Source organism: Drosophila obscura, unplaced genomic scaffold (assembly GCF_018151105.1).
Source record: "Drosophila obscura isolate BZ-5 IFL unplaced genomic scaffold, ASM1815110v1 contig_1, whole genome shotgun sequence".
In the NCBI taxonomy this organism is placed as follows: Eukaryota; Metazoa; Arthropoda; class Insecta; order Diptera; family Drosophilidae; genus Drosophila; species Drosophila obscura.
The window spans coordinates 9,287,421-9,313,880 of NW_024542679.1; the positions used below are offsets into that span (position 1 = coordinate 9,287,421).

General features: G+C 44.1%; 1 protein-coding gene across 1 annotated transcript in view; it reads left to right on the top strand.

Annotated features, from left to right (window-relative positions):
* Positions 1-6,605: 6,605 nt before the first annotated feature.
* The window catches only part of LOC111077233 (basic-leucine zipper transcription factor A), a 45,584-nt gene continuing 25,729 nt past the window's right edge, over positions 6,606-26,460 (top strand). Inside the window, exon 1 of the mRNA XM_022371426.2 lies at positions 6,606-7,193. The gene's annotated coding sequence lies outside the window, so the exon portion shown is untranslated. The remainder of the gene's footprint in view (positions 7,194-26,460) is intronic.

Here is a 26,460-nt window from a genome sequence, read left to right on the forward strand (position 1 = left end):
GTGTGTGTGGGCCATAATCGAAAGCGGAAGCTGACAACTGCATTGACGGCTGGCGCTTAATGCTCTCTTCTGTCTGTTGGCCAACTAAATGGGTTTGTGATTTTGATTTTTCAGCACAGCAACAACAAATCTTGCAGGGTGCTCATATTTAGTTTTGGGCTTAAATTCGGTTGAAGCGCTGATCCAAACGAGATTCCATTGCAGAGCATTGCACAGTCGTCTCAGTTTTCCTCGCCAATTTTACTCCATTGCCGCTTTGAGCTCTTTATGCGTGTCTGCAATCAACGACAACGAATGTTCCCCTTCTGCCAAATGCGTGCCAAAGCAAAAACAAAACAAAAAATGAAAGAAACAAATTTGCATACACAGTGAGGCAACAACAACAACCAGCAACCAGCAACGAGCAACCAACAACAACTGCATTGGCAACGCGAACGAAAATCAACATGCAACAGCGAAAGCGAAAGAAGCACGAAGAACACAACAGCAGCAACAAATGTCAGTTATTCTTCCTGTTGCTTTTGCCTTTATCCCCGGCATACCCTGGCAGAGAGTTGCATAGTGCAGCCAGGAGTTTGGTAAAAATAGAAATAGAACATGCGAGAATCCCTCGAAGGAAATCCATCTAGGGGAGCGTATAATTTGGGTATTTCAAAGTCCCAATTTAAGTTTTCATTTGAGTGTATCTGGTGCTTCGATGCCCGCTGCAAGTTTTCCTTCCATGTGGCGCTGTGAGTGTGTTTTTTCGCCATCATCGTCGCGCAATTGTTTCGCTGGTAAACAATGTGATTTCCAGCGTTAAATTTCATTCAATCGGTACGAGCACGGGCACGGGCACGGGCACAAGCACTCGGACTGCCCGCACGGACTCTGATGTCCACCCCCACCATCCTCCACAATCCTGCGCCATTGGTGGGCAATTTGTGTGCCAGAAAGTGTGCGGCCCGCAAAAAAATATGTCCAGGGGTTGCAGTTTTTTTGTATTCATTTTTTTTTTTTTGCTATATGTATATATATGTTTTTTTTATTGAATTTTGAGTGAGTAAAATGTTTTTTATATTGTATGAAATATTTTTCAATCGCTTTTTTTTTGTCTGCTGCAAAATTGCTTTTAATTGATCAAATTGTTTAAATATACGGCATTCATATATGCATATGTTTGTGTGTGTGTTTTCGGAGTTTTTTTTTCCAGTTTCGTGCAGTTTTTGACATTTTTGTTTAAATTTCAATTTATTTAGTTTTTGATTTTTTTATTTCTTTTGAATTTGCCATTAGAAGAGTATTATTGATTCGTTTTGTTTGACTGTACCGTTGGTAATTATACCTATTAGATAATTGTGCTTTTGTTAAATGGTTTATGTTAATTGGTTTTCTGTTTGTTTTTTTTGGGTTGCGATCTTTTTTGGGTGGCATTAAAAATGTGCCAGAAAAATGTTTGCGTCTGATAAAGCGATTTCAATTTAAGGACAAATATGAAATAACAAACGTAATAAAAAACACAGTAACAAAAATAATTAATAGCTTCACAGACTGTAAGCCGAGAGCTCAGTTTTCAGTTCAGACAAAAAAAAAAAGTATGCGAAAATGCATCATGTATGCAATAAACAAAACTATCAAATTGCTGCAGAGATTACGGAAAAAAATTGAACAAATAAATTTATATATATATATATATATATATATGTATATATATATTCGTGGTTCATTAAAAGAAACAGCTCCAAAGCGGATCTCTGTATTCTTTTTATATTTAATTAAAGAACTACGCGAACCCAAAATGAAAACTGAACACATTGACAATCGAAAATGTTCACACACAAAATGTACAACGATTTTCCGGCTTTCGTTCGCAGTATCTGTCCCCTTCTCTCGGTTTTTCATATTTAAAGCTAACGAGAGGTTTTGCCATCAACCCATCTCCATTATGGCAATCTGTGTGAGTGCCATGCGCCCCCACACACACACATACTATGTGTAAGTATAGGTAATTCATGTAAACGATATTGCTTCACTCAACTGTCAGAGGGCATTAAATAATATTTTCGCCGATCTGCTGAACAGAGTGGGAAGGCAGCAGCAGCAGCACCATCGCGCCCTGTGACATTTCTGACTGCAGCCTAGCGGGGATTCCCAAAAAAAAAAAAAAAGCCGCAGCATGGCAGCTCCACGGAACGAAAGACAGGCAGACAGACAGACAGACAGACAGGCATAGATGTCATGTGCAGGCTTATGTAAGAAGGAGAGGCGTATTTAATTTTTTAAGCCGCAGGAGGGGCCATTGAAAATGTACATAAAATGGCTGCCAACTGCCTGTGGATTGCATAATGCAGCCTAGACCTCGTTAAATTGAAGACTTCAGTTGGAAAGTGATCCTTTGGATACTCTTCTCATCAGCCACACAATGGATGGGTGTTCTCTTTCCTCTGCCGGGCTTATTTAATCGCTGCTGTGCATCCCACTTAGTCTGCCTAATCGGCACTTCTGCTCCTGTTGTGATTAATATTCCTCACAGCATTCCAAATGAAGTTCCATCAAGCTGCTGCTTCTGCCATTTGATAGTTTGCTAAATTTGTAGGAAATACATTACCTAAAGCACTTAAATACGAAATTTGAGAAGTTTGTTGGCTTCTTCGCAGCCACCCATCCACCCATCCACCCATCTACCGTGTGTCTTCTTGGGCTGTTGGGCGGCCGAACAATGGCAATGTCAGAAGCCAGAGGTCGGGCAATGTCCCATTGGGGGGCATTTCACCTGGCGACGACAGGAACGTGTCCAAAATGCGGGCTCCAATAATTTGCGGTGAGTTTATTATGCAGATAAACAAAATGGCCGCCGCGCTCGGCCTGAGTCAGCATTAAGTTTTGTCCAACACACACACAGGCAGACACACACAGGCACACATATGGATGGGTCTAAGAGCCTTTGGGCCATGGTCAACAATTGCCGGCAATCATCTAGGCAGTTGCCTTATTACAACAACAATAGAGAGCCAGTCCATGGAGCTGGGCTAGGGATGTTGGCTGGGGGGACAACCCGGGCTAAACTTTGCCATAACGGGAGTTATCTGACTGTAAATACATAATCTGCTGTCCCAGCGTCTCGAACCCGTCGACGCTGCAGCTTTTGGGCCCAGGTCTCCGATCCGGCCTGCTTCTGGCTCCCAAAAGATTTCAGACGCCTCGTGCACCTTGAATACGGATTTGCTTTTATTGCCACAGCTTCCTGTTGCCGTTGCCGTTGCCGGAGCCGTTGCCTCTTGTCTACTCTCCACTCTTGCCTGGCCTTTTTCTTGCTCTTCTCTTTTTTTTTTTTGGCTGCTGTGGGTTCCGCATTAAGGGTTAAGCAGGTGCTTTATAAACCAAGTGGCGGAGGGGAACGGTAAATAAGGACAAATGCCGTGTAATGGGCAACCTGGTGCGTGGCCCAAAGCCCCACCGACCCCGTAGAAAAACGAACTAGAGGCATAGAGTCCCTTACGACTTTTGTTTGGCCAAGAGAGTTGGTTGGAGCGGGCTGCGGGCTGCGGGGTAGGCTGTAAAATTCACACCTTTAAATGGGTCCCCAAAGTGCAATCAAAAGATTTTTGTCAGTCACTTTTGTGTTAGTTTTGGCCGCGTTGCTGATGTGAAGATGTCGCACTGAAATTGTTACCCAGCTCGTAATTACTTAAGCGACATCTTTAGTGGCTCCTCAAATATTTATTAATGTCGTGCGGCGTGGCGTGAACTTCAGTTGATACTTTTCCCATCAATTTAATGATATTGTTTCTGGGAGTGTTTCTGCTGCTTAAAGTTCTTGTGTGTCACCAAGTTTTTTGATAGTTTCAGTGGGGGATTGGAAGCCGTTGCAAATTAAGGTGCGGGGGGCTTTAAACTTTTTGAATGCCATCAAGTATTTTAACATCTTTGTTTTTTGTAGATGCAACTTGTTACTCCTTCGTTCAAGCCGATCAAGTGGAGGTTAATGGTAAAAAATAATTCGAGCTTTGCTGCTGCATGTAATATAAAAAAAATAAACTATATTCATGTGGTTATGTGGTTGAAAATGCCTGCCTGATATACCCCTAGCACATTCATTAAATATATGCTGCTAGTCACCACAAAAGCAAATACAAATTGCCTTACATAAGCTACGGCAACAAAGCAGATGGAGATGGAGACCAACGAAAAGCACATAATTCATATGGCAGCAAAGCACACAGCCGTGAAAGACAAACAGAAAACAGAGAGGGTGGAGGGGCTGGCAAGAGGCAGACAACTAAAAGGGCAAAGCCTAGCCCCGGAGTCGACATATTGAAATTCATGCTCGTAACTACACACAGAAACCAATTACAATATCAATTTAAAAGGGATTAAAATGGCCATGGCCATGGCTTAGATTGGAGCAGCATTCGGCCCTGGGTCCAGGCCATACTTTGCGGCGTGGCTGGAGTCGTATTTAAGATTTGTTCCCTTGTAAAATTGTGAAATTGCAAATTGTATTTGCCATCTTTTTTAGGCCGAGAAGCAGCAGCAGCAGCAGCGGCAGCGGCAGCAGTTTTGTCGAGCCGTGAGCGTCAAACTTTTAAATGAAATACTGAGCCAGCAGATTTTCATAATAAATAACGAGTCTTTGCCAGGCATTACACGAGCATAATCAAGCATAATGCCATTGTGCTATATCATATATATATATATATATACGAGTAAATATGTATATGTATTGTGTTGACTCAGACCCGCAGTGAAATCTCAACAAGTGGCAATCCCTCAGTCTTCCTCTCTGTCCCTGTCTGTATGTGTGTGTATTTTTACATAATTTATCTTGTTTGCTTGATAAACCAAAATTTTGTACATAAAAGACCGCAATTTATACTCCAGTATTGACAGCATTGGCTCCATCTCCTGGCCTCCTACACTCAGCCATAAACGAGGCGCCTTTCTGTTGGCTATATAGGGGGGAGAAGCAAGTAATTTTGCTAAGTAAAGATGCAGCTGCAGAGTGCAGTCTGAGGCCGTGCAAAGAGACCGAAATTGTTAGGCTGCAATTCCGGCCAGCAATCAGATTTAAAATGCTCCACTGGACAATTTAATTCGTGAAAAACCAAACCAAAAAAAATACAATACCAATCCCTCATTTCCTTTTGGCCTTCTCTTTAATTTTGCTGCTGGCTGAGCGGCTTTCTCCAGTCCATCCATTCGTCTATCTGTTTATCTAGCCATCGATTGATCCATCCATCATGTCCTATCCATGGCTGGGACTTAGCCATGAGACATATAAATCAGTTAGGCATCGTCATGTCAAGTTAACAGGCGATTACAAGGGCTTTACCTGACCGGTTACGTGGCTTGAGCTCATTGCAGGAGGGTCAGGAGACTGTTCATTGGGAGTGGTTCCACACAATTTCTTGGAGATTTCTCTTTTAGTTCTGCCAGTAAATCTGGTAATTCGTACAATGCCAATTATCACAGGCAAACTGATGCAAAATTAAATTAAAATCAAATTAAATATCCCAGCAGGAGCAAGTTCGAAACGCTTAATGCTGGCCGCTGAGAAATCAATTTAATTTCGAAGATTTTCTTAGCCAGAATCGACATCTGTGTATCAAATTAACTTGCGATTACAAGAGGCTTTGCAGCAGACACACAGAGAGGGGCACAAACCGGACACGAGAACCAATCGAGTGGAGGCGACGCAACAAGCAAATGACAATTGAAAGGATAACAAGGCGTAGGAACAACAGTCCTTTGCCAGTCCCAAAGCCCGCCGCTTGTTGGCAAAAGAAATTAAACACACACACAAAAAAAAAGAAGAAGAAGGGAAACACAGAAATGAAAGAAAGTTAAGCCCCCGAGACAATTGGCAATGGTTGGGCGAAGGGATGCGGCAGTGAAAGTGGGTGGCAGCGTGGGGCAGGCTGGATCTGTGGCATTTGTCTCGACTGTCTCGTTGACATGACGTTGCGCGAATTGCGCCCTGAATTTGTCCGTGTGTCTGTAATTGTGTCTGTGTCTGCGCCTCGGCTGTCGTCTGTCGTCTGCCCCCAAAGTGAGCAACACGCGCTGACAGCGACAACAGCGAAGAGGAGCACCGAAACCACAGGAGCACAGGAACTATAGGAGGCAGGCAATTGTAAATAAATTATTCCTATCGGTGATATATTTATTAACTTTTGCCTTGAACTTTTCGTCAATTATATTTGGAATAAATAGTTTCAGCCGCAAGATATTCCAATCCATGACTCTACGGTAGATATAGTAAGGGTAAAAGCACAAAGCGAGATCTGATATAACTTTGCTACTAGCTGCAAGCAAATATAATCTGAGATCTGAGATCGAGAGTCTCACTTGTCGCTCCTTTGCACAAACATCTGATTGAAATCATAATACCCCTTGCAACATACACAGCAGCAACAGCAGCAACAGCAACAGACGAGACTCCGAAAAACCATCAGCTGCCAAAGGCAGGACGAAGGCATCTTTCGGACTCGACTTGGCGGCAAATGTTGTGTGCCACGAAGCTTTTCATTGACTAAATGTGACGCATGCGCCGCTGGCACGCACACAAAGCGGACTCCGATTTGGCTGCACTTCTGGCCACAGTTTCAGTTCGTGTTTGCCACTCGTGCGTTCTGGTCGGCCCAAGCGGCGTATGCGTTATATTTTGTGGTCCCTTGAGTCTGGCTGTTGGCCCGCTGCTACGTCTGATTGGATTTTTGGCGCAAGTAGTCTAAAAAGCCGGCTAAAGTGTTCCGCGTGCGTGTGTGTTGCCGGAAATACTTAGAGTAATCGAAAGGCAAAAAACCAGAAAAGAAAAGAAGCAAAAAAAAAAAAACCAACAACACAAAAAAAACGAAACAAATTCGAGGAAAATTAACTTGGAGCATTCGTTAGAAGGTGGCTCTGGCTCTGGTTCTGTGGCTGCCATTATTATGTTTTGTTTTAGCCCAGTGGCCCCCTGCTAACTCGAAAGTAGGTTAATTGACGTGTGTTTGTGGGTGGATCGACAAGGAAAATAACGGAAAAAAAGATACACATACAAAACCAAGTACCAGGGGCAGAGACAGAGACATAGGCAGGCAGTAAGGTGTACTGAGACCTCCCAAGAGATTCACTGAAACGAGCAGCACGCGACAACTTCAAGGAGATTACACTCAAGCTTCCACGAAAGCCAAACTAAAGCCACACTAAAGCCAAACTAAAGCTAATCTAAGGTAAGAGTTGAACACACATATATATGTACATATGTATATATAATACTCATTCATCAATTAAACTGCTATTGCACTAAACCTTCCATTTGTTTTCATTTCAATTATTACAACTTTTTAATGGGCATTCTCATAATAATAATTTTCACAAGTGCGTAAATTTTCGCAGCAATCGAATTAAATTTGTTATTTGTTAAGTATCTTTTGTTTGTGGTTGAGCGAGTGCGTTGCTGATAATTTTGTTAGTGGCTAATTTTAATTGGTTTTTTTTTTGGTTGATATGAATGCGTTTTGTAGAGCACAAATCAATGAATCAGTTGAATGTGCTGATGGCTGATTAGGAGCAAGGGATGTGTGGCTATAAAAGTTGTATGCATTGAAGTTGGCAGGCAGATTGATGGCCTTAATTGGCTTTTATAATATGTAGTTCAAGTGGGAGGAGAGACTTCAATATTATGGGCTAGCTCTAAGGGTATGCCCGAGCTGCATGCCTCCACCCTTTTAGATCATTTTATCTCTGGCTTAAGTCAGGGAACCCATAAATATACTTTTAAAACAATTTTGTTACCCTCCATTCCCATCTCAGTATTCCATTGCAAGAGTTTCCTTTTTTTTTACCCAATATCAAATGTCATTCGATCATTTCATTCATCTCTTTGAATGTCCCAAATCGACTCCAATATTTGTGTGCGGTTCAACCGAAATGCCTTTGCAACTCTCGGAAGCAAGTATATTTGTTTAACATTTCCAGTTGAGTAGAATTTTTGCCTAATCAGCCAGCCCCCACTGTCTGCAGTGCCGCTGCAGCAACTCAATAAAAATAAAAAGCGAAATAAAACATATGCAAAATAAACTTCAAACAAATGTCGCCGCACAGAGTTTTTGGGGCCATCAAAATCATCTACAAGCAAAACATAAAAAAAGGACTACACAAAAATTAAAATAAACAAAGTGTGCAGAGGGAAGCAGAGGAAGCAGAGGGAGCGGGGCAGTGGCTTCATGGGTCGGTGGCGTCTTTCTGTGTGCCTCGAAGGCACGGGCTGCTGGCCGTCTCCCCGTTGCACATATTTATTAATTTTTTGGTGTTTTTTTTTTGTTGTGGCTCTTGCCCACCAAGTGGTGCGTGTGTGCGTGTGTGTCAAAATTTAAAAGCATTCTTGCCGGGTTGCCTTTTGCACAGGTCCTGGCGATGTCCTGGCAGCTGCCAGTCTCCCCTCTCTCTCTCTCTCTCTCTCGGTGTGTTGGCGCGCTTTGTTTTATTATTTTGCGGAAGCTGCGAACCAACATTTATAAAAAGGTTTTTCTTGCTACGTGAGGCACACACCAACACACACAGACACAAACACACAGAGGAGCATTGCTCTCTCGCTCTCTGCATTACCGTTATTTTATGACGGAAGTACATTTAAGCAGATTTTTTTTTCCACAGGACTCCCTTCAGACCCAAACAAGAAAAAAGGGCTGCAGCAAAAAAAAAGAAGAACGCGCGAGAAAATTTAAATATTTTCCCTTACGCGCTGTGCTTTTCATTTGTGCCGCCGTCTCGCTCAAATTTATGACCAACCAAATTGCTATATGCCCCACCCTCCTCCCACTCCCAGCAGCAGCAGCAATAATAAAGACAATACCCACAGTCCCCTTCGATTGCAATAGCAAACAAAAAATAAAAAGAATTGCAAATAAAGAACTCTGACGGCGCCTTCAAGGGTAAAGCAAACACTGAAAGACAGTAAACAAAATAAAAATAAAATACTATATTAAATCTGCCTAAAGCCACAAGCATATTGCATTAATTGAAATTTAATTCAATTGCCAGGGGGAGAGTGATGAAGAGTGCCACGTTAAAGTCAGCAGGTAAAATACACATAAATTTCAAGCGCACACATCCTTCGGGTGTGTGTGTGAGAGAGTGGGTGATGTGTGAGATTCTTTGCCAAGTAAGTGACTCAATAAATAAATTTAGCTGCCAACTTCATGCTGGCAGTCCTGGGGGACTGATTGTTGCCTCAGGGTGGATTTGTGCGCTGCTGACAGATCTGAGGAATGCCTTGGGGCTATACATATGATACACGGCTAATGCAAAGCTCGAGTTTTCCCTAGAAACCACACCTGTACATGCGACATTTGGGGAGGATTAAACGATAAAAAACTCAGTTGTTAATTGCAGACTTGGCTTGGCTGTAGAATTTCTAGAAAATAAATAAATTTAAAAATTCAAAAGCAGAAAAAAAGGTAATCAAAAGGTCCCGAATGCTCGTACTCCGCTCGCTGCCATTTTAATTCCACAGGCTTTGCACTTACTTTTGATGGCCCCGTCTCCGCTTTCAGTGAATTATTGTGTGCCATGTGTAATGATCTTATCTAAGAGGATGAGCTGCAAAGAAGCCTGGAAATGCAAACTTGAATTTACACAGCATTAAAAACAGTCCAAGAGGAGGAGACACACTTCTGACAGGCGGGACGGGACAGGACAGGACACGGCAAACAGAGTGGGCAAAACCGTCGCAGAGCTGTGCAACGTTTATTAAGTCTAGTAAGTGAGCTATTCAAAATCAAAGCAGCAGAAAAATCCAGTGTGGCGGAGGAGCGAGAGTGAGACAGAGTGTGGCAGAGTGGGAAAATGTGTCGCCTGATTGTCAGGCAAATGTCAAGCTCAAGCTGCAACGCGCCTGGGGGTATGCCAAGCCATGTCCCGCCCGCACCCCCATCTCGCCTCCGCACCTGCAACAATGTGCAGACATTTATGGCACGAGATGCCGCTGGCAGCAGGCAGCAGTCAGCAGGCAAATGCCTTGAGTGGCATCGCAATGGCTGTGGCAGAGCCAGCAACAGAGCTCCTCTTCTAATGCTGCCTCCAAGACATTTCCGTGGTGCGTTTGCCAGAACGTTGAAAGCGCATTAGCTTTGTCATTTATCGTCGCATACTTGCAGCTCCATCGCGGGGTAAATTCTGAATGCAAACTTAAAGACAACTTAAAGTCATCCGCTCTGGCCCTATCCTTCTTTCAGCTCGCCAACTGAGTGACACTCAGCACATCTAATTTTACACATTTTTAATATGCACTCCAGGGAGAACTAAGCCACTGCTGCTGCTGCTGATGTGGATGTGAATGTAGCTGTGTGCTTTGGCTGACAGACAGCCAACAGAGAGCCGCCGAGAGTGTTGGATTTGGACTCGGGCAAATGTCAAGGTTCCACACGGCTCGTTAGCTGCATTTTCATAATTTATCAAGGACCGGGCTCTAGCCGGGCTTTAATGAATGGTTTGAATTTAGAATTTGCCAGTTTTCTAATTTATTTTATATGGCACAGGCCCAGGCACAGACACAGACAAAGGCAGTGACGAGAAGTTCTTTGTTTCCGCTCCTCATCATCATCGTTTTCCTCTGCTCCATTCCGCCGCATGTGCATAAAAAGTGTGAACAATTTTATTGTGTGGAAAATTTGCTTGCTCACATGAGTCCCCGTGTGTGTGTGTGCCCAGCTGCCACTGAGCGGAAAATACTCTTGCATAATTTAAAAGTGCCCGCATCATTCATACGCAGTGTTGTACGCCTCACATTGTGCTCGCTGCCTGCTACTGTGCCACACCGTGCCAAGCGGCCAAGGTAAAAATGGTAAGGTCGCTGTTTGTCTGCCTCTTTCGTGTTCGTGTTCGTTTTCATTTTTAGTTTTGTTCATTTTTAGTTTTTCCATTTACCATTTTCCATTGTTTGTTTTAAAGACTTTTCTACGGTGTGCCGTGCCTGCTTAGCCCCGTGCCTGAATGTGCGTTGGAATGTTGCATTTTCCGGATTTGTTGCTGGAAAGTTGTGATTGGACTGTGATTCATATATGGCCAAGTCTGCTGGGTGGCTAATTGGCCTGGGTGCAGCTTTGGGGGAATTGCAAATATGATGTGTACGATGTTGCTTGTTCACGAAAGTTCCTCCATGATTTGTGTATGAAATTTAAACCTTGCTCTTTGTATTCCCCTTTTAGGCAAGCCCCTTAACCCATTTTGAATCCTAACTTTTGACCCACATTTGAATCAAATTTGAATACCGTCTGAACCCTAACAGCTTTAAGCCGATTTCAGTTTCAATTCTTGTTGGTTTTCCCCATGATAAATCTCTATTGGCGCTGCGTATTATTCTCTCCACTCAGACCGCCAGTTTGGTTAGCTAATTCCTTGAAAATTCTTAAATTCCCATTTGAGGACACAGCGAAATCCCTTTCAATTGGCACCAATTCCCCGGGTGCACCCACCGCCGCCCACCGACTGCCTGACAATTAAAATGCTAAAAAACTACGGAGAAAAAAAAAAATGGGTAAATAAAGGAGAGCGCAGCGAGAGCCCCACTTGAATGCAGCTAACCATGAAAGCGCGTTAAAAAAGCATTGCCTGCACACGGCTCCAGCCAGCCGAACCCCCAACGTCCAGGCCCATCAAAAATGCATGCAAAATGCCGCATGGATGGCAGCAGGCAGCTCAACAATTTTGCCTATGGACACGGTCCAGCTGCAAAATGGAGAAAAAATATACATATATATAAATCCTAAATGCCCTGACATGTGTTCACCGAAAAGTTGAAACTTATAAAAAGAGAAAGCATACAAGAGCTTTGGTGGATAGAAGTTGATAATACCCTGACAATACTCAGCACAAAGAATTTGTACACATAGTTTCTAGGGAATGGCCAGCAATAAATGAAAGTTTATCGAACTAGACTCTCTCCATCGAATAGTGGTGATCGTTGCATAATTGAGAGCTACAAATGCAGAATTTGATCAAATTAGAAAGCCGAGTTTAAGTTTACTTTTCAATCATAATTTTAACATGTGCGCAAGCAAAGCCGCTTCAAGTTTTCACGTATTAATGAACTTGTGCACGAGTACCTATGGCACCTTTTCAGCACCGAAAAAGTATTCAACTTCCAGCAAATACAACCCCAGCCCGGAGCACTCCCTGTTCACCCTGTGCACTTTCTGAATTGTCAAACAGCCAAAAAAAAAAAGAAACCTTTACTCTGCGGGTGGTTGGCGTGGGTGGAGTAGCTGCTTGGGTGGCTGAAAGTGGGTGGAGTAGCTGCTTGGGTGACTGAGAGTGGGTGGAGTAACTAGTTGTGTGGTTCGACGGGGTGGAGTAGCTGTTTCGGTGGTTCGACGGGGTGGAGTAGCTGTTCGGGTGGTTCGGTGGCTGGAGTAGCCTTTCGGGTGGTTCGCCTGGGCGTATTGCTGGTCGTGTGGTTCAGTGGTCCCGGGTAGCCCTGCCCTTTGTATATCGGCGTTGCTTAGCAGCAAATTACTTGGCATGTCACTTGAATGTTGACGAAGCGTTGACAAATTTTCATAGACCAAATAGTTGGGCCCCCAGCAGGTAGCATTTTATTCAATAATTAATTTCTCCCGCTCCATACATATGTGGCAGCAACAATGTTCAGAGGTTTAGAGGTACTTGTATGGATTTTTGTGTGTGTGTAATATGTAGATTTTGATGGCAACAAAAAACCAAGGCGGTAAATCAGTAAACATGCATTCGCATGGCAGTCCGGGGGTAGGCGGAAGGCGCTGCTCATGATTTATAAGCAATTTCTCATGTTGCATGCTAGCGTGCAGGCGGGCCAAGGCAATTTGAGTCAGAGATGAGTTCATAGTTTGGGTGGGTTCAGGGAATAGAAATATTTGGTGATCCCCTGAGGATACCAGCAGGCAGCTGTACTTATCAGGCAGAGTCGCCCACTTCCAATTATAAAGTTATTAAATTAAAACAATTTTTCATAATTTTTGTGCCCAAATAAAGTTCCAAATTTCGAGCTAGACCCATAAATTCCAGCAATTAGCTTTATAAACATCAAATCTTATCTATGTCTGCGCTCATCTCTATCGTTGGCTTTAGTTGAATAGGCAAAAATTTCTTGAATTTGCAGACACACACACACACACACACACACACAAAGACAACCCATGGCATGGACACAAAACGAGGCCCCCGAATACATAGAAGCCTGGCAAAAAAAAAAACATTCTTATATTTTTTATGCGCAAAATAAATTGAACTTGAGGCAAAGTGGATGGATGGGGCGGGATCTGGGACTGGGAATGGGAATGGGTCGGTGTTCTGGGGTCTGGGGTCTTGGGGTCTGGGCTGAAAGGCAAATCATTTTGGAGTAGACGAAAAGCGACGAAGCGCATAAATTGTTGGCTCGTCTTACACACACACACACACACACACCGATACACACACATAGAACAGCATACAACATAAAACATACAGCGCATGCCATACATATAAAGCCAAGTGAAGTTTGAAAGAGGCGTCCAAAATGCTTGAGTTGTGTGTTTTCGCTTTGAGGGATTATACCTGCCCGGAAACAAGGCAGCCCAAGGGAGCCCAGACGGTGGGCGTGGCATGCCACACTGAACACCCCGCTGAAAGCTCATCTCTAGAGATTTCTGCCCTGAAATTATGATTTATACTTATATTATGATTTTCTGCACCGCCTCCCAGCCCCCCCTTAAATCCCCCTTGCAGGCTGCTTCTCTACGTGTTTCTGTCTCTCTGCTTTTGTAGTTACTGATACCGTGATATTTTTGGATTTAAGTTCGAAATTTGTGTGCCTTTCCTTTGCCACAGCCAGCGGGGTCCCCTAGGGGCAGTATTTTTTCACTTTAATCGCCACGCTGCTGCGAGTATTTCGTATATACGAGTCCCGTCTGTGTGCTTGATGTCTCCATAATGTGACACAAAGTGGGGCTGGGCCGCTCTTGCTGCTCCTCCTGCTCCTCCTGCTACTGGTTCCACTGGGCACATACATTTCTTCATGGCTGTCAAGCGGAAAGGACCCATCCGTGTGCGTTATTCTTATGGTAAATGTATTTGTGGTTGGTGCGAATCGATAAAACACCTCAGCAGCCATTGCTGCAAAATCGAAGCTCTCTTTTGGTAACTATTTTCCAGCACCAAACTAGTTTCCCCTTCTACCTATTCCCAAGTTTCTGTTGTGTGGGGCAATGTTTTCACTTTTTCCCCAGACGCGATGATGATGATGATGGGAATTGGGATGTGGATGTGGTTGAAAAGATGTCAATGGCTTTGGCCTTGCTCTGTTGATTTTCGGTAACGTTTTGTGGAAATTACTTGGGGCATAAAAATCGATGCCCGATATCGGTAATGATAGCGAACGACAGGTAACGATGCTTGAGTAGATCCAAATGGGCTTTTGCGGCTGCTCATTTGGCAGTGGGTCGAAATGAATCGAAAGGGAAGACATTTTGAGTGCCCCTCCATTATGTGGATAATACTCAAGTAAATGGGAATTCCCCATCAATTGCGAAGACACACCTGATTCGCCTTGGGACACTCTCTCTCTGCTGGCCAAGCAGCATCGATTTACTCAATTGTGGGGGTGCACTTTCTGATGCAAGTTTAATGCCCCACTGCAATATATTCTCTCTTTGGCCAAGAGAGCTTTAAGGCCAGACAATGCTCTACGGACGGGGGCACCAGGCGGGGCCAGGCGGGTTGTGTGTCCCCATTCTCATTTTGTTTGTAATGTGTCCAATAATAGTGGGCATTACGCCCATTTAACATGCACGAACGCAGGCAAACAACAGCCAGATGGCCGCCGACTCTCGATTGTCGATGCCGCTGTGCCTGGGCATACGCATACGCGTGCATAAAAATGTCCTTAACCCACTAGCACTATCCGGGGCTAATATTAGCATAATGTGCGTGTGATTGTGTGTGTGTGTGCAAGTGTGGATAACAAAACCAAAGCCGCTTGTGGTGAGCAGAGGCGCGTGGCAAGGCAGGAAGCGTCTCACCCGCAACAGCAGCGGGGGAGCTAGCCACAGCCCCGCAGTCGCACATCCCACAACCTGCTGCTGCTGCTGCTGCTGCTGCTGCCGTTGCCGTAAACAGACAAGCCACATCAACCGTAAATTCCTTGGCTGTGATACCCTATGCTGCGGGAGGCTCTACAGGGCCCGCTACATGGGTTGCTATATAGCGGTTTATGTGGGTTGGAGATCAGAGAGCATCATTTCTTTTGATTAGAAATATTAATGGATTAATATTAATATTATCCACTGATCAGAGACAGAGCGACACACAGACAGATGCGTATTTAATTTATTTTTGATATGTCTCTCTGTTCAATGTTTATTTATTTATTATGTTAATATTTCCCGTATAATATTTCAATTTCAAACCTCAGATGCTCTACCTTTTGGGCGGTATACATGTGCAAGGGTATGCCAGACTTCAGTATTTCTTTTCCTGTGTAATTTGCAGGCAAGCCATGAAATATTCGTGGCCACACTCGGAGCATCTTCTCTCCATTAAAGCAAAATAAATATCTCTTCCTGTCCCCCTGTCTCCCTGTCTCATTAGCAATCTCTTTCTCTGTTCCTCTCTCATTCTCTGCACTTTCTCAGATGTATTTTATATGCAGTCAGTCGTCGGTTCGTATTTTATGCGAAACGATCTGGCATAAAATGGCCAACGAGGACATTGATGCAACCATTTCCGTACGTCATGCATGCCCTTCCGTTTCATTCCACTTTGTTCCTGCACTCCTTTCTCTTCATCCCTGCTGCCATTGTGTGTGGGCTTCCCTCTTTGTGTTTGTGTGGGGAGCGGAGGCCTGTCCGGTCAAAGATTAAACACATAATGGGCGCGTGCCCCGGCCATGCTGTGGCTAAGGCTGCGTCGCGTTTTTAATAACAATTTATGCCATTCTGGCTCTGGCTCTGGTTCTGGTTCTAGATCTCCCCTTTATTTGAGGCTACGTTCTGCAATAAATGAGCCGTTAAGCGCTTAAAGTTGCCCAGGATCCGCACACACATGTGTGCTGGTGTGTGCCCTTTGCGTGCAAGGCCTTTTATTGCCGCTTTATTGTGGCCAAGTGGCGGGGCTTGCCTTGGCTTGGCATCGCCTGGCCCAAAGAAGCGGCCAAGTTAAGCGTCATAAACGGGTTAATGACTTGGAAGTTGCTTTTAATACGTACAAAAAAATGTTCGAGCATTTGCCGCTGCCGCTGCCGTTGTCTGCCAGTCGAGGACGAGGACTGGCACTCAAGTGTTCGACTCGGCCCTCGAGGCCGTCTTTATCGTTGTCCTGGGCCCGCTCACATGGCTCTCCATTCTCTGTGTGCTTTATTGGCGGCCTTTCCCCTTCTGGCCTCGACTTTTATCAATTTAATGTCGCTTGTTTGCTTTGGCACAAGCCGCCGTATGATTATTTTTTTATGGCTAATTTTTAATTTGTTTGCGAACATTTTTTGGAGGATGTACGGAACCCCTTGCCTTTATCCTTTATCCTTTATCGACTGCTGTCAGTGCCTGGCAGTTTATTTCAGTTTTTCCGACACATTTTTCTACATGCCTGCCCCCCCAATGGACAACCAGTTGCCCAGTTGCCCAGTTCTACCCTCTATTCTCCCTCTCCTCTCCCTCTGCCTCTCTCTCTCTCGTTCTATTTCTCTCTGCCATTTCCTGTTGTGTTCTCAATTGTTATACATTTCCGCTTCCGCTGCCTACAAATGGGCGCCCATTTTTATTTAACACTACGAGTGGGTGGCTGCCTTTTATTTTGGGTGGTGGCTGCCCCTACCCCATGCCCCATGCCCCATGTGTGCATGTGTTGAGGGGCATAAATATTTTATGAAGCTATTTTTTGATTTATGCCTCCATGTGGCTGGCATTTATGTAGGTGTTAATAGTTGCGTGTTTTTTTCCTTAATGTCTGCCTCTTTCAGTCCCCATTGCGAGTGCTCATAGCTGTGGTGCGGGTGCGACAATCATTAAAAACAGTTTCGGAACAATTATGTACTGAACTGAGCAGACAGCAGATTTTCTTTTACATAAATCTATTGATTTGGTTCTATATAATATTTGTTTTGATTCTCTTGTGACATGCAACCGATTCAGGTTATTGTCTGCATTAAGCGTACAAGAGCAACACGAAAAATATATTTTTTCTTCCTTTTCAGATCCCTTTGCAATAATCCTTTTACATGCTTCCTTTTACATGTGTATGTGTGTACTTTTATAAGCCACAGCTCATCAGGCAACTGCTCTACCGTTGCGGCCATTAAAAGATATCAAGCAATTCAAAACATATTCGGCTGCAAAAGAAAGTAAAACAAAAATTCATTTTAACGTCTGTTCCACGCTCCCTACCTGTCTACCCCTGCCCCTTCGTTCTGCTGCTGCGTTTCCTTTTTATATTCGTTTAATGGCACACTTTTTATTTTCTCGTGGCTTTCTTTCTCGTGTCTCACGTGCACTTCATTTTGTAATTAGCTCGGGCTCCAAATGTTGGCAACGTTCTAAAAATTTGTCGACTTAATGACAGAATGTTTCAAATTGCCTTTTATAAAGAACATCAGTGAATAAATTTACAAACACATGCACAGCACACCTACACTCACACATGCAGACACACACGACTTCCGTTCGACATTTGCATTGAGGGAAGTGTCGCACAAGGGGAAGGGTCGGCAAGCAGCCCAAGTCACGTCGCAGCATTTTGACGCCGGGTCTCTCGGTCTCTCGGTCTCTGGTGCCTGCTTGCCTTCCTTTTATGCGCCTAAAAGTGTGCACAAGTTAATTTGATTTCGCTGTAAGTCAGACACAAAACTAAACCCGCTCCTCGTCGCCCTGCCAACTCGGGCGAAAAATCAAAATTTCCACATTGCCTATTGCAAAAGGAGCAAACACACACACACACACACACACACTGAAGCATCCACACCCAAGGCCTTGTACGAGTATAAAGCGAAATTTATTTGAAATTTATGCCCATGCAAGTTGTGGGGCATATCTGTCGCCGGGTCTGGGGATTCCATTGAATCGCTTCTGGATGCCAGTAGTCTAAGACTCAGAGGCGGGTCTGTCAATCGAATATATATGTATATACTCGCATGTAAAAATATGTGACTGGCTGTACGTGTGTTTGGCTTATCTGGCTTCAATCACGTGCTGCACGGCACTGCTGTCATTCGGCGATGTTAAATATTTATAGCAACAAACCGCAGGAAAAAAAAAGCAAGAGCAGCACATCCACGAAAATGAATAAAAATAAGGCATAAAAACATGCAAATAAAATTAACCGAAACCCGAAATAGGAGCAGCAGCAGCACCAGCACCACCCACCAGCTATCCTTCAGTTTCATTGGCGTTTTTTGCTTCGACAAGTTGTCGAAAAGTTCCCGCAAAAGGTGTTCTGGCAATCTCTTTGAACGGAAAACTTTGCGAAACCAATTGGAAATGAATATTCCGTATTGAAAGAAAACTTTTGGCAGGAAATTGCTACTGAAATTTCAGTTTTGAAGGCAGATTTGTATACACGGGCGTAGACAATCTAAGCAGGTGGCAGAATATATCTATCCATAAGTACAGAGTCTCGTTTTGAATTAGCTGAAATGCACATTTAATTCCTGCTGAAATGTGCGAGAAATCGACTCTGGAATATCCCGCCTCAAAGTGTGCCTCTGCTGATGTGGCAATTGCTGCTGCCATATTTGCCGTCACTGTCCCTGACTTTACTCATGCCCCAGTCCCAGTCCCAGCTTCAGCCCGCCACTTAATTTCCTTTGGCATTATTTGCATCCGCGGGTGAAACGCTCTCGAATCTGTTGACTTTCTTTGTTGGCATTGAAGATAAAAATCAGTTGAATTTTTCATGCAGGCAGCGGCGGGTAAATAAAATCAATTTGGCACAGAATATACATTTATTTATTTATTTATCTGCTTACGTTTTGTATTTCAATTCGCTGGAAATGATTTTAAAGAAATGAATTAAATTATGTCATAAAAGAGCGCCAGACGCAGACACAGGCGCAGACACAGACACAGACACAAAACCCAATGCCAAGCCTCGTCGCCTGCCAGTAATCCCATTTAGCTCCATCAAATTGTTATTGATTTATTATTTTGGTAATGCAATTTACTGAATCAGGCCCCGACTCTGAATTATGAGCCGCAAATGGCGTGCAGACCGCGCAGCACGGAGCGTGTTGCATACGCAGTCGAGAGCAGGGTGCAGGGTGTGGGGTGTGGGGAGTCGGGAGAGCAGAGCAAACGTGACCCAGCGACCAGTCGGCTATCTGGTCACTCAATGAAATGGCTGCGGTTTCTGGTCGGGTCTCGGTATACCAACGGTTTGATGTTGGTTTTCAGTTTTAACTGTTGTCGATCCATTTTTTGTGCAGCACATATTGAACAGCTTAATTGTTGGCTGCCACACAAAGTGGGGAGTGACGGGCTGGCAGGCGCCACGCGGAATATGAGTGATGCGAACATAATGGAAATCATAATGGAATTATATGCAATGTTTAACAAGCATAATATATAAAGATTGGCTACAGCCAATCATAAGGATCATCCGTAATTTCCCTTTTTTTTTTTTTGTTATTTAATGTTTTCATAATTAAGTAAATAAATATTGTATGCATTTTTTGTGCCACTTGAAATCCCATTAACTCTTAAGCTACGATAATTCTTTCTATTGATTTTAGATTAAATGATTTCTTAATCAATATTTATGGTTTCCCCCAAAGAGTAAACAATTTTTCCATCCATCTGCTTGGCCTCTGTAGCCTGTGAGTTAGCCACAAATACCTTAGCCACACCGGCATGTAAATAACTAAAACAAAGATTAAATTGTGCAGAAAAATAACTGAAACTCAGCCAACTCGAACAGTTTACACTGGGAGAAAACAACAAGCCCCAAGTCGACCGCAAACAAAAACAAAAACTACTTTGGTCAGCCACAAAATCCCCAGAAAAGGCCAAAGCCAACTTCAGGCTCATAATCGTGGACTTGGTCTAGCACTTGATGGGACAGGATGGAGGGATGGGTCTGGGTCTGGGTCTGAGACTGGGTCTGGGGCAGCTGTCATTTTGGGACTCCTTCAATGGAACGTGCAGCCACGTGGCAGGGGGGGGCAGGCAGTAGATGGAGATGGACTTTCACCTATCTGAGAGAGAGGCTTTTCCCTTTGGTTAAATGATGTGTGCATTAATCCTTTCAACATGCTTTTCACATTTTTCTTGTGCTCTTTTACCCTCCGCTCCGCTCCGCTCTCTATGTGCTCGCTCAATCACTCAGGGCCGGGCCTCAGCACCTGGTGACAAATGTTCCGGGCATGTAGAGAAATGACAGCAAAAACAACTGGGAAAAAATGTACTATACATTCCGACTGCAAGATACCCACTACTCGGAAACTATCAAAGTAAATCCAATGCGAAAGTGAAGACACGCTTCTTTACCTTCTCGATTATTTATTCCATTGAGATTATTTCTGGTATACTTTTTGCTTTTATTTATTTTTATATTTTATGTTGCACCTTCCACACGTTTCCTTGCTATGGTTGCAAGAGCACAACATACCTTTCTGCGCCCAAATTTCTAGGTGCATAAACTACGCGGCACAAGGTCATATATTTTCGTGTCGCTTTGTTGCTTTGCATGCTAATGAAAAATTAAAATTTCCACTACAAAAACTGTGATTCATTAGGCCAGAGCAGGCAGGCAGGCAGGCAGGTAGGCAAGCAGTCAGTCAGCCAGTGAGGCAGTGGGGCAGGCAAGGGAGCACAAGGCACTCGGAGCCAGTGAGGCATTGCCGGTGAATAATAAATAAACTCGCTGGCTAATTAAGTGAGGAGGAACCAGCGCCTCCGCCTCTCCCTGGGTGCCGTGCCCCCATTTGCATTATACCCATACTTTTGTGTAATTTGCATAGCACACGTGTCCTGTGAGAACATTGCCCCATCGCAGGAGCCATTCGCTTGGAAGGAGCGATCGATAGTTGGGCAGGGCAGGGCAGGGCCGGGCAGGAACATGTGAATTAGCCATGACCAGCTGTTGGCCAAATACGAACGAGTACGAGTACGTGACGTCAGCTGCTGCTGCTGCTGCTGGCCATTTATGAATTATGAATTAAAATTCTAGTTAATTAAATGCACACAATCGCATATGAAAATGCGCAACATTTTGCTGCATTCAATATTGACCGGCGCGGCGCTTAATTTATGTTGCAGGGGCAAATATTCTACCCAAAATCAATTGTGCAGTGTGTGTGTGTGTGTGTGTGTGTGTGTGTGCCCTAATTTGCTTTCCTTTTCAGTGCGGGCCACACGCATAACAGCATCAATTAGCCATAAATTCTCATTAGCCAAGGGGGAAAGACAATTCCAGACAAACTCAACCATAAATAAGCCCCAGATCCCAGATCCCAGATCCAGAGGGGGCAAGCAGTTGCAGATGGAAGCCCATCGCTCAGACGGAGGCGGCAAACCGAAATAATATCCAGACACTTCACACCATGCTCCCCCCCTTCCACCCCCACAACTATTCTGATTAGGGCTAATACACAGAGGAGGGGTAGCAGGGGGGGGGGGATAAGAGTAGGGTAGGGTGTTAGCCGGGTCATACAATTCACAATTACAATTATTTTTCGTAGTTTGCCGTTTCCCTGCGCTGCTGGGGACGCATAAAAATCGCAGCTGTCAGTTCAAAAAGCCAAAAACTTCAGCAACAGCATCAATTTTCCACACGCCAGCGAATTTTAGCGCCACCAATTCAACCAACACACACACACACACACATAGACATGAGCGACACACACACACACAAATAGATAGATTAGATGTACGCACACACAAACACAATTGGGAAAGACATGTGAACGCAATTTTCACGTGCAAACTTTGCTCTTGCGAAAAGGCAACAAACAAGCGGAGCAAATAAACCAAGTGAAATGTGTGCTGGGCAATTGATTTAGACGAACTTTAGATACCCTCTCTCTGGGCAGAGATTTGAGTGGGTAGATTTCACAGAAAGGGAGAGCAGCAGCAGCATCAGGTTAATATTAACAGAAAAAAGGTTAAAAAAATCTATAGCTGGAATAAACAAAAAAAAAAGATGAAAAATATTCAAAGATTTAAGATAAATCACGTTTACATTATAAACTAAAAGTTTTGTTGACGAATTTGTGCATTTCATGCACAGTCTATGCTGAGAAATCCAGAGAGTTAGAGAGCCGAGAGAGAGAGAGAGAGAGAGAGAGAGAGAGAGCTGATGACGATCTCATTATACACCCCGCCACAAAAACCCCCCCAGAGGAAGGGCATCCATAAAACAAGTGTAGCGCAGTGGCGTGGCATAAGTTGGGGCAAATAAAGTAAAGTAAGCTGCACAATTTTATTTCGTGCGTTTCGGGCATGCTCCATGCTCCATGCTCCAGAGTGTCGGCCTGGGCAGAGTTCTGTCAGCAGGCGGGCGAGTATGAGGATGAGGCTTGAGGGGGCGCCAGCTAATCTCAACAAACAAAGCGTGAAACTAACAATTCTGCAAATACAGACAAAACCGCACCCTCCCACACGCACACACACACAAAGACAGAGCGAGAAAGAGACAGACAGACAGGCAGACGGAGGCAGACGGAGACAGAGAGACGGAGGGGGCGAGCGCAGAAGAAAAACTTTGTCCTGCTCATTCGCGGAGGCTAAGATGAAACTTTATTTCAGCGTGGAACAGAGTTCGGGCCATCGAATTTATTTTCATGTCAGAGTAGAATTCCCCCCAACCACCACCCCTGCTCACTCTCTCCCCTGCTACACTTTAGAGAGACGTATTTAGGATTGGCGTTAAATTGGCAAAAGGCGATGGCTAAGCAAATAATGAACTTGCTAATTTGCCCTGCCAGCTCCAGTGTCAGTGCCTGCTGCAACCGCGGCGGCGTATGAGTGTTGTGTAAGCCGGCATTAAGCATACGCCACGTTGTACACCTTTAAGCTGCTGAGGTGAGCCCCATAATAGGGCTTGAGCACAGGAAACGAAAAGAACAAAAAAAAAAGAGCAAAAAAGGCAGCCAACAGGCAGCGCGGCGCAACAAGCGGCTGGTGGCTGGTGGCTCCAAGAGGCTAAGCTCTAATTTTCTCACGTACTTGTAAATTTTGCGGAAAACCGCAACAAATTCACTTATAAAAGTAATCTAGAAAGCGCGTACACAACCGGAAGCACAAAAAGGCGCAAGAAACATAAGAAAAATCCCGAGCAGCAGCAGCAGCAGCAGCAGCAACGAACGAGCGGAAACTCAAAAAGCGCACAGAACTCGCGTCGTGTAAAGAATGGCGTTTGTCGCGACACGGCGACAACTTTGGCTACTAAGCATGCCGTGTGGAAGCGGAGAGACAGAGAGAGAGAGAATGAGAGAGAGAGGGCGAGTGGGAGGCGGAGTGGGAAACTTGGAACAGCAGCAGCAAGAAGAGCGAAGGGTCTACTAAGCTTAAAGCGGCCCCCACTTTATCACAGATTTAAAACGAAATGAATGTAGGCACATTAAATGACTTGGACTCGGTGGGACTCTTATTAAAGGTTCACAAGGCAGGACTTGAAAAGATACTACATATAGCCCCAGGGGCGGTGGACAGATTGGGATGGTAGATGGGATGGGAGGGAGCAAGCGGGTCTGTCAGGCAGCATGAAAAAGTTTCAAATGCAAAGTTAGTTTATGTAGAATACAACAAAAAAGAAAAAAACAAAAAAGGATTTAATTGGAGAGCGATTTGTAGGTCGGTTAGGAACCAGACAAGTTGGTCTTATCATTTTGTTTAATGGCTTCAGACGGTGGGTTGAAGTGAATGCTAAATGGGGACAAATTCATTTTGCAGAGACTCTCAAATTGAGAGATGTGCTCAAATTCTCAGCGCACAGATCAAAGAGAGATGCATCCAATGTCCAGGTATTCAAACTCCCTATCCTTCCTTCACTTACTACAATTTTCTTTGATTTAAGATGCCTTTCCTAGCCTAAGGTTCCCCTTATCAAACATCTCCAAATGGCTTGGCTAATGTAGTCATTTCTTTTAGTAAAAGTTTTAACTTTTTAGCAGAAGTTTTCGCCGCTTATCTAAGCCGTTAGCCGGAAGACCATTCAAAGTCAAACAATTACATTTGTTGTGGCTGCTTTGTGTGTAGAAATGAATATTAAATAACCTGATAAGTCTGTTCAGAAATGTGGCCTCCAGCTGCAATCTCATTTGGCTTCATCCCTGGAGAAATTCATTTGCAATTAGAAAAATACAAAACATTTTCTTTTTTCCCCTTGCTTTTCAACATTTGTTACAAGCGTTGAAGGCAGCTCTGAAAAGTCAGTGGCAACAAATCCAATTTTCAGCTGCAAGCAAAAAAAAAAAAGCGTTAAATTATCTCAAACGAAAAATAAGGAAAAGAGGAAAATAAATTGTTGCTGGACAGAAATGCTGGCTGTCAGACTGTGTCAGACTACAAGGACAATGGCCGGGGCTAGGACAGCCAAGACCTTCTCCCATTCTCAGCCCGCAGCTATGTGTCACAATTTCCCAAAGTGGAACCTTCATCATTATTACGGGGCGAAAGTTTCGGCGATGCTTTTAATAAACTTTTACTTGCCATTTGCCATTTGGCATTTATGCAAATTGCAAAAATACACAAACATCGAGAGCCAGAGCCAGGGCCAGGCCCAAAGCCAATAACAACAAATTTCAATTATGCCATCAAATCTATTTAGGTGTATAAATATTTGGAAATTTTCTGCCGTCTGCCTCTTTAGCTTCAGCTCAGTGCTTGTGGCGTGTAATTTACAGATTTTCTTGTTGAGATTGTGGCCAAAGTTTGCCCCCATTCCTTACCACCCCCCCACCACCCATTGTGCGTAGTTTTTGTGGCTCATAATTGGCCCACCGCCAGCCCAAAAGAGTCAATAAGCGCTTCGAGCGCCATTGAAGTGAATTCCTGCCATTGAATATTTTACAACTCATTGTTGTGTGGCATGGGGCGGGCGCTGCTTTAATGGCTGCTTCATTTGATTTCGCTTCAATTAGACTGGTAGTCAGAGCAGCTTTTCCCCTCCAGAGACTGTTTCAAGTTCATTAACAAAATGAAGGCAGTGCTTCCGGCACTGGAGTAGGGCCTCGGGCCTCGTTCCTCGCTGGGCGCGCCAAATGTTGCCTACTTTCCAGGCGCCGCATTCAATCAATTATGCTTGCGTGTGTTGGCTGTGAGTGTGGTGTGTGTGTGTGTGTGTGTGTATTTGTACTCTTGGTCAATTTGGTTAATTAATAAAAATGTTAACAATGCATAAGGGCCCGCAACTTGAATTGAATGGAACTTTTGTGGTAAGATTTAGGCCCAAAGTATTCAGTGGAGATTCTTTTACTTTTCCACTTTTGCAGAGTGCTAAGTTATTTCTGTTTGCTTTCGTTCTCTGGAATGATTGATGCAATGCATACTCATAGCTTTGGAATACCCTACGAGATGCTGAGACAGAAGCTTCAAGGCCATGGAACACCTTTGCTTCCCATTAGACCCATAGCCTGAGAGATCTGGGAATGCCCAACTACATTGTACACTTGTGGGCACTGAAAAAGATTGATCTGTAAAATCGTTTAGCTGCAGGCTGCTCCCCAAGGATAACATTTGCAGGAAGTACAGCGAAAACCAACTTGATTAACTAAATATCCAAGAGTATTGGATTGTGTATTGCCTTAAGTATTATATCTCTGCTTACCACTCTAATGCGTTGGGAGCTTTGATGCATGGAAATCAATCATGGCAACACTTGGCCTACCTCCCCCCCCACACACACACACACACACACACATTTGCCAGGACATGGTCCTGAAGTGCCTGGGTCATTTACTTTATTGATTACAACTTTTTCTTGTTTCTCCGATTGCCACAACAGGCTGTGGGGCGAATGGCCACCACAATAACTAGCAGGATACTGCGGTATACAATGGACAATGCTACCACCACAGGCAAGGGGCAAGAGGCAGAGGTAGAGGATGTAGCAAATGTTTGCCACATATACAGACACAAAAGTTGCCACAAAAGTTGCCCTGATTAAACCTGATTTTCTGTGGGCAAATGCGAGGCAGTTTCCATTGCCTGTACTCGCTTTTGTTTTGCTGCTCCAATCGCAGGGAATTGCATAAATAAATTTTCAATTCGCATCTGTCTGGCAATCACTACAAATAAATAAAGTGAAGGGCGGCATGAAACTGTCATAATTTATGAAGTTTATCATTTTCCTGGTTTCTTTCTTTTTTTTTTCTCTCTCTTCCTTTTTGCGGTTAAGGGCGCAGGGCGCGTGGGGGCACCCAAAACGCATTTGTGTCAATTTAAATTTATGTAAACATAAAATGGCCAACCAACGAACCAACCAAAAAAAAGAGCAACTCCCTTCCCCCCCCACTGCATGAGAAATGTGGTCTGGTCACTCCACTTGGATATCACATTT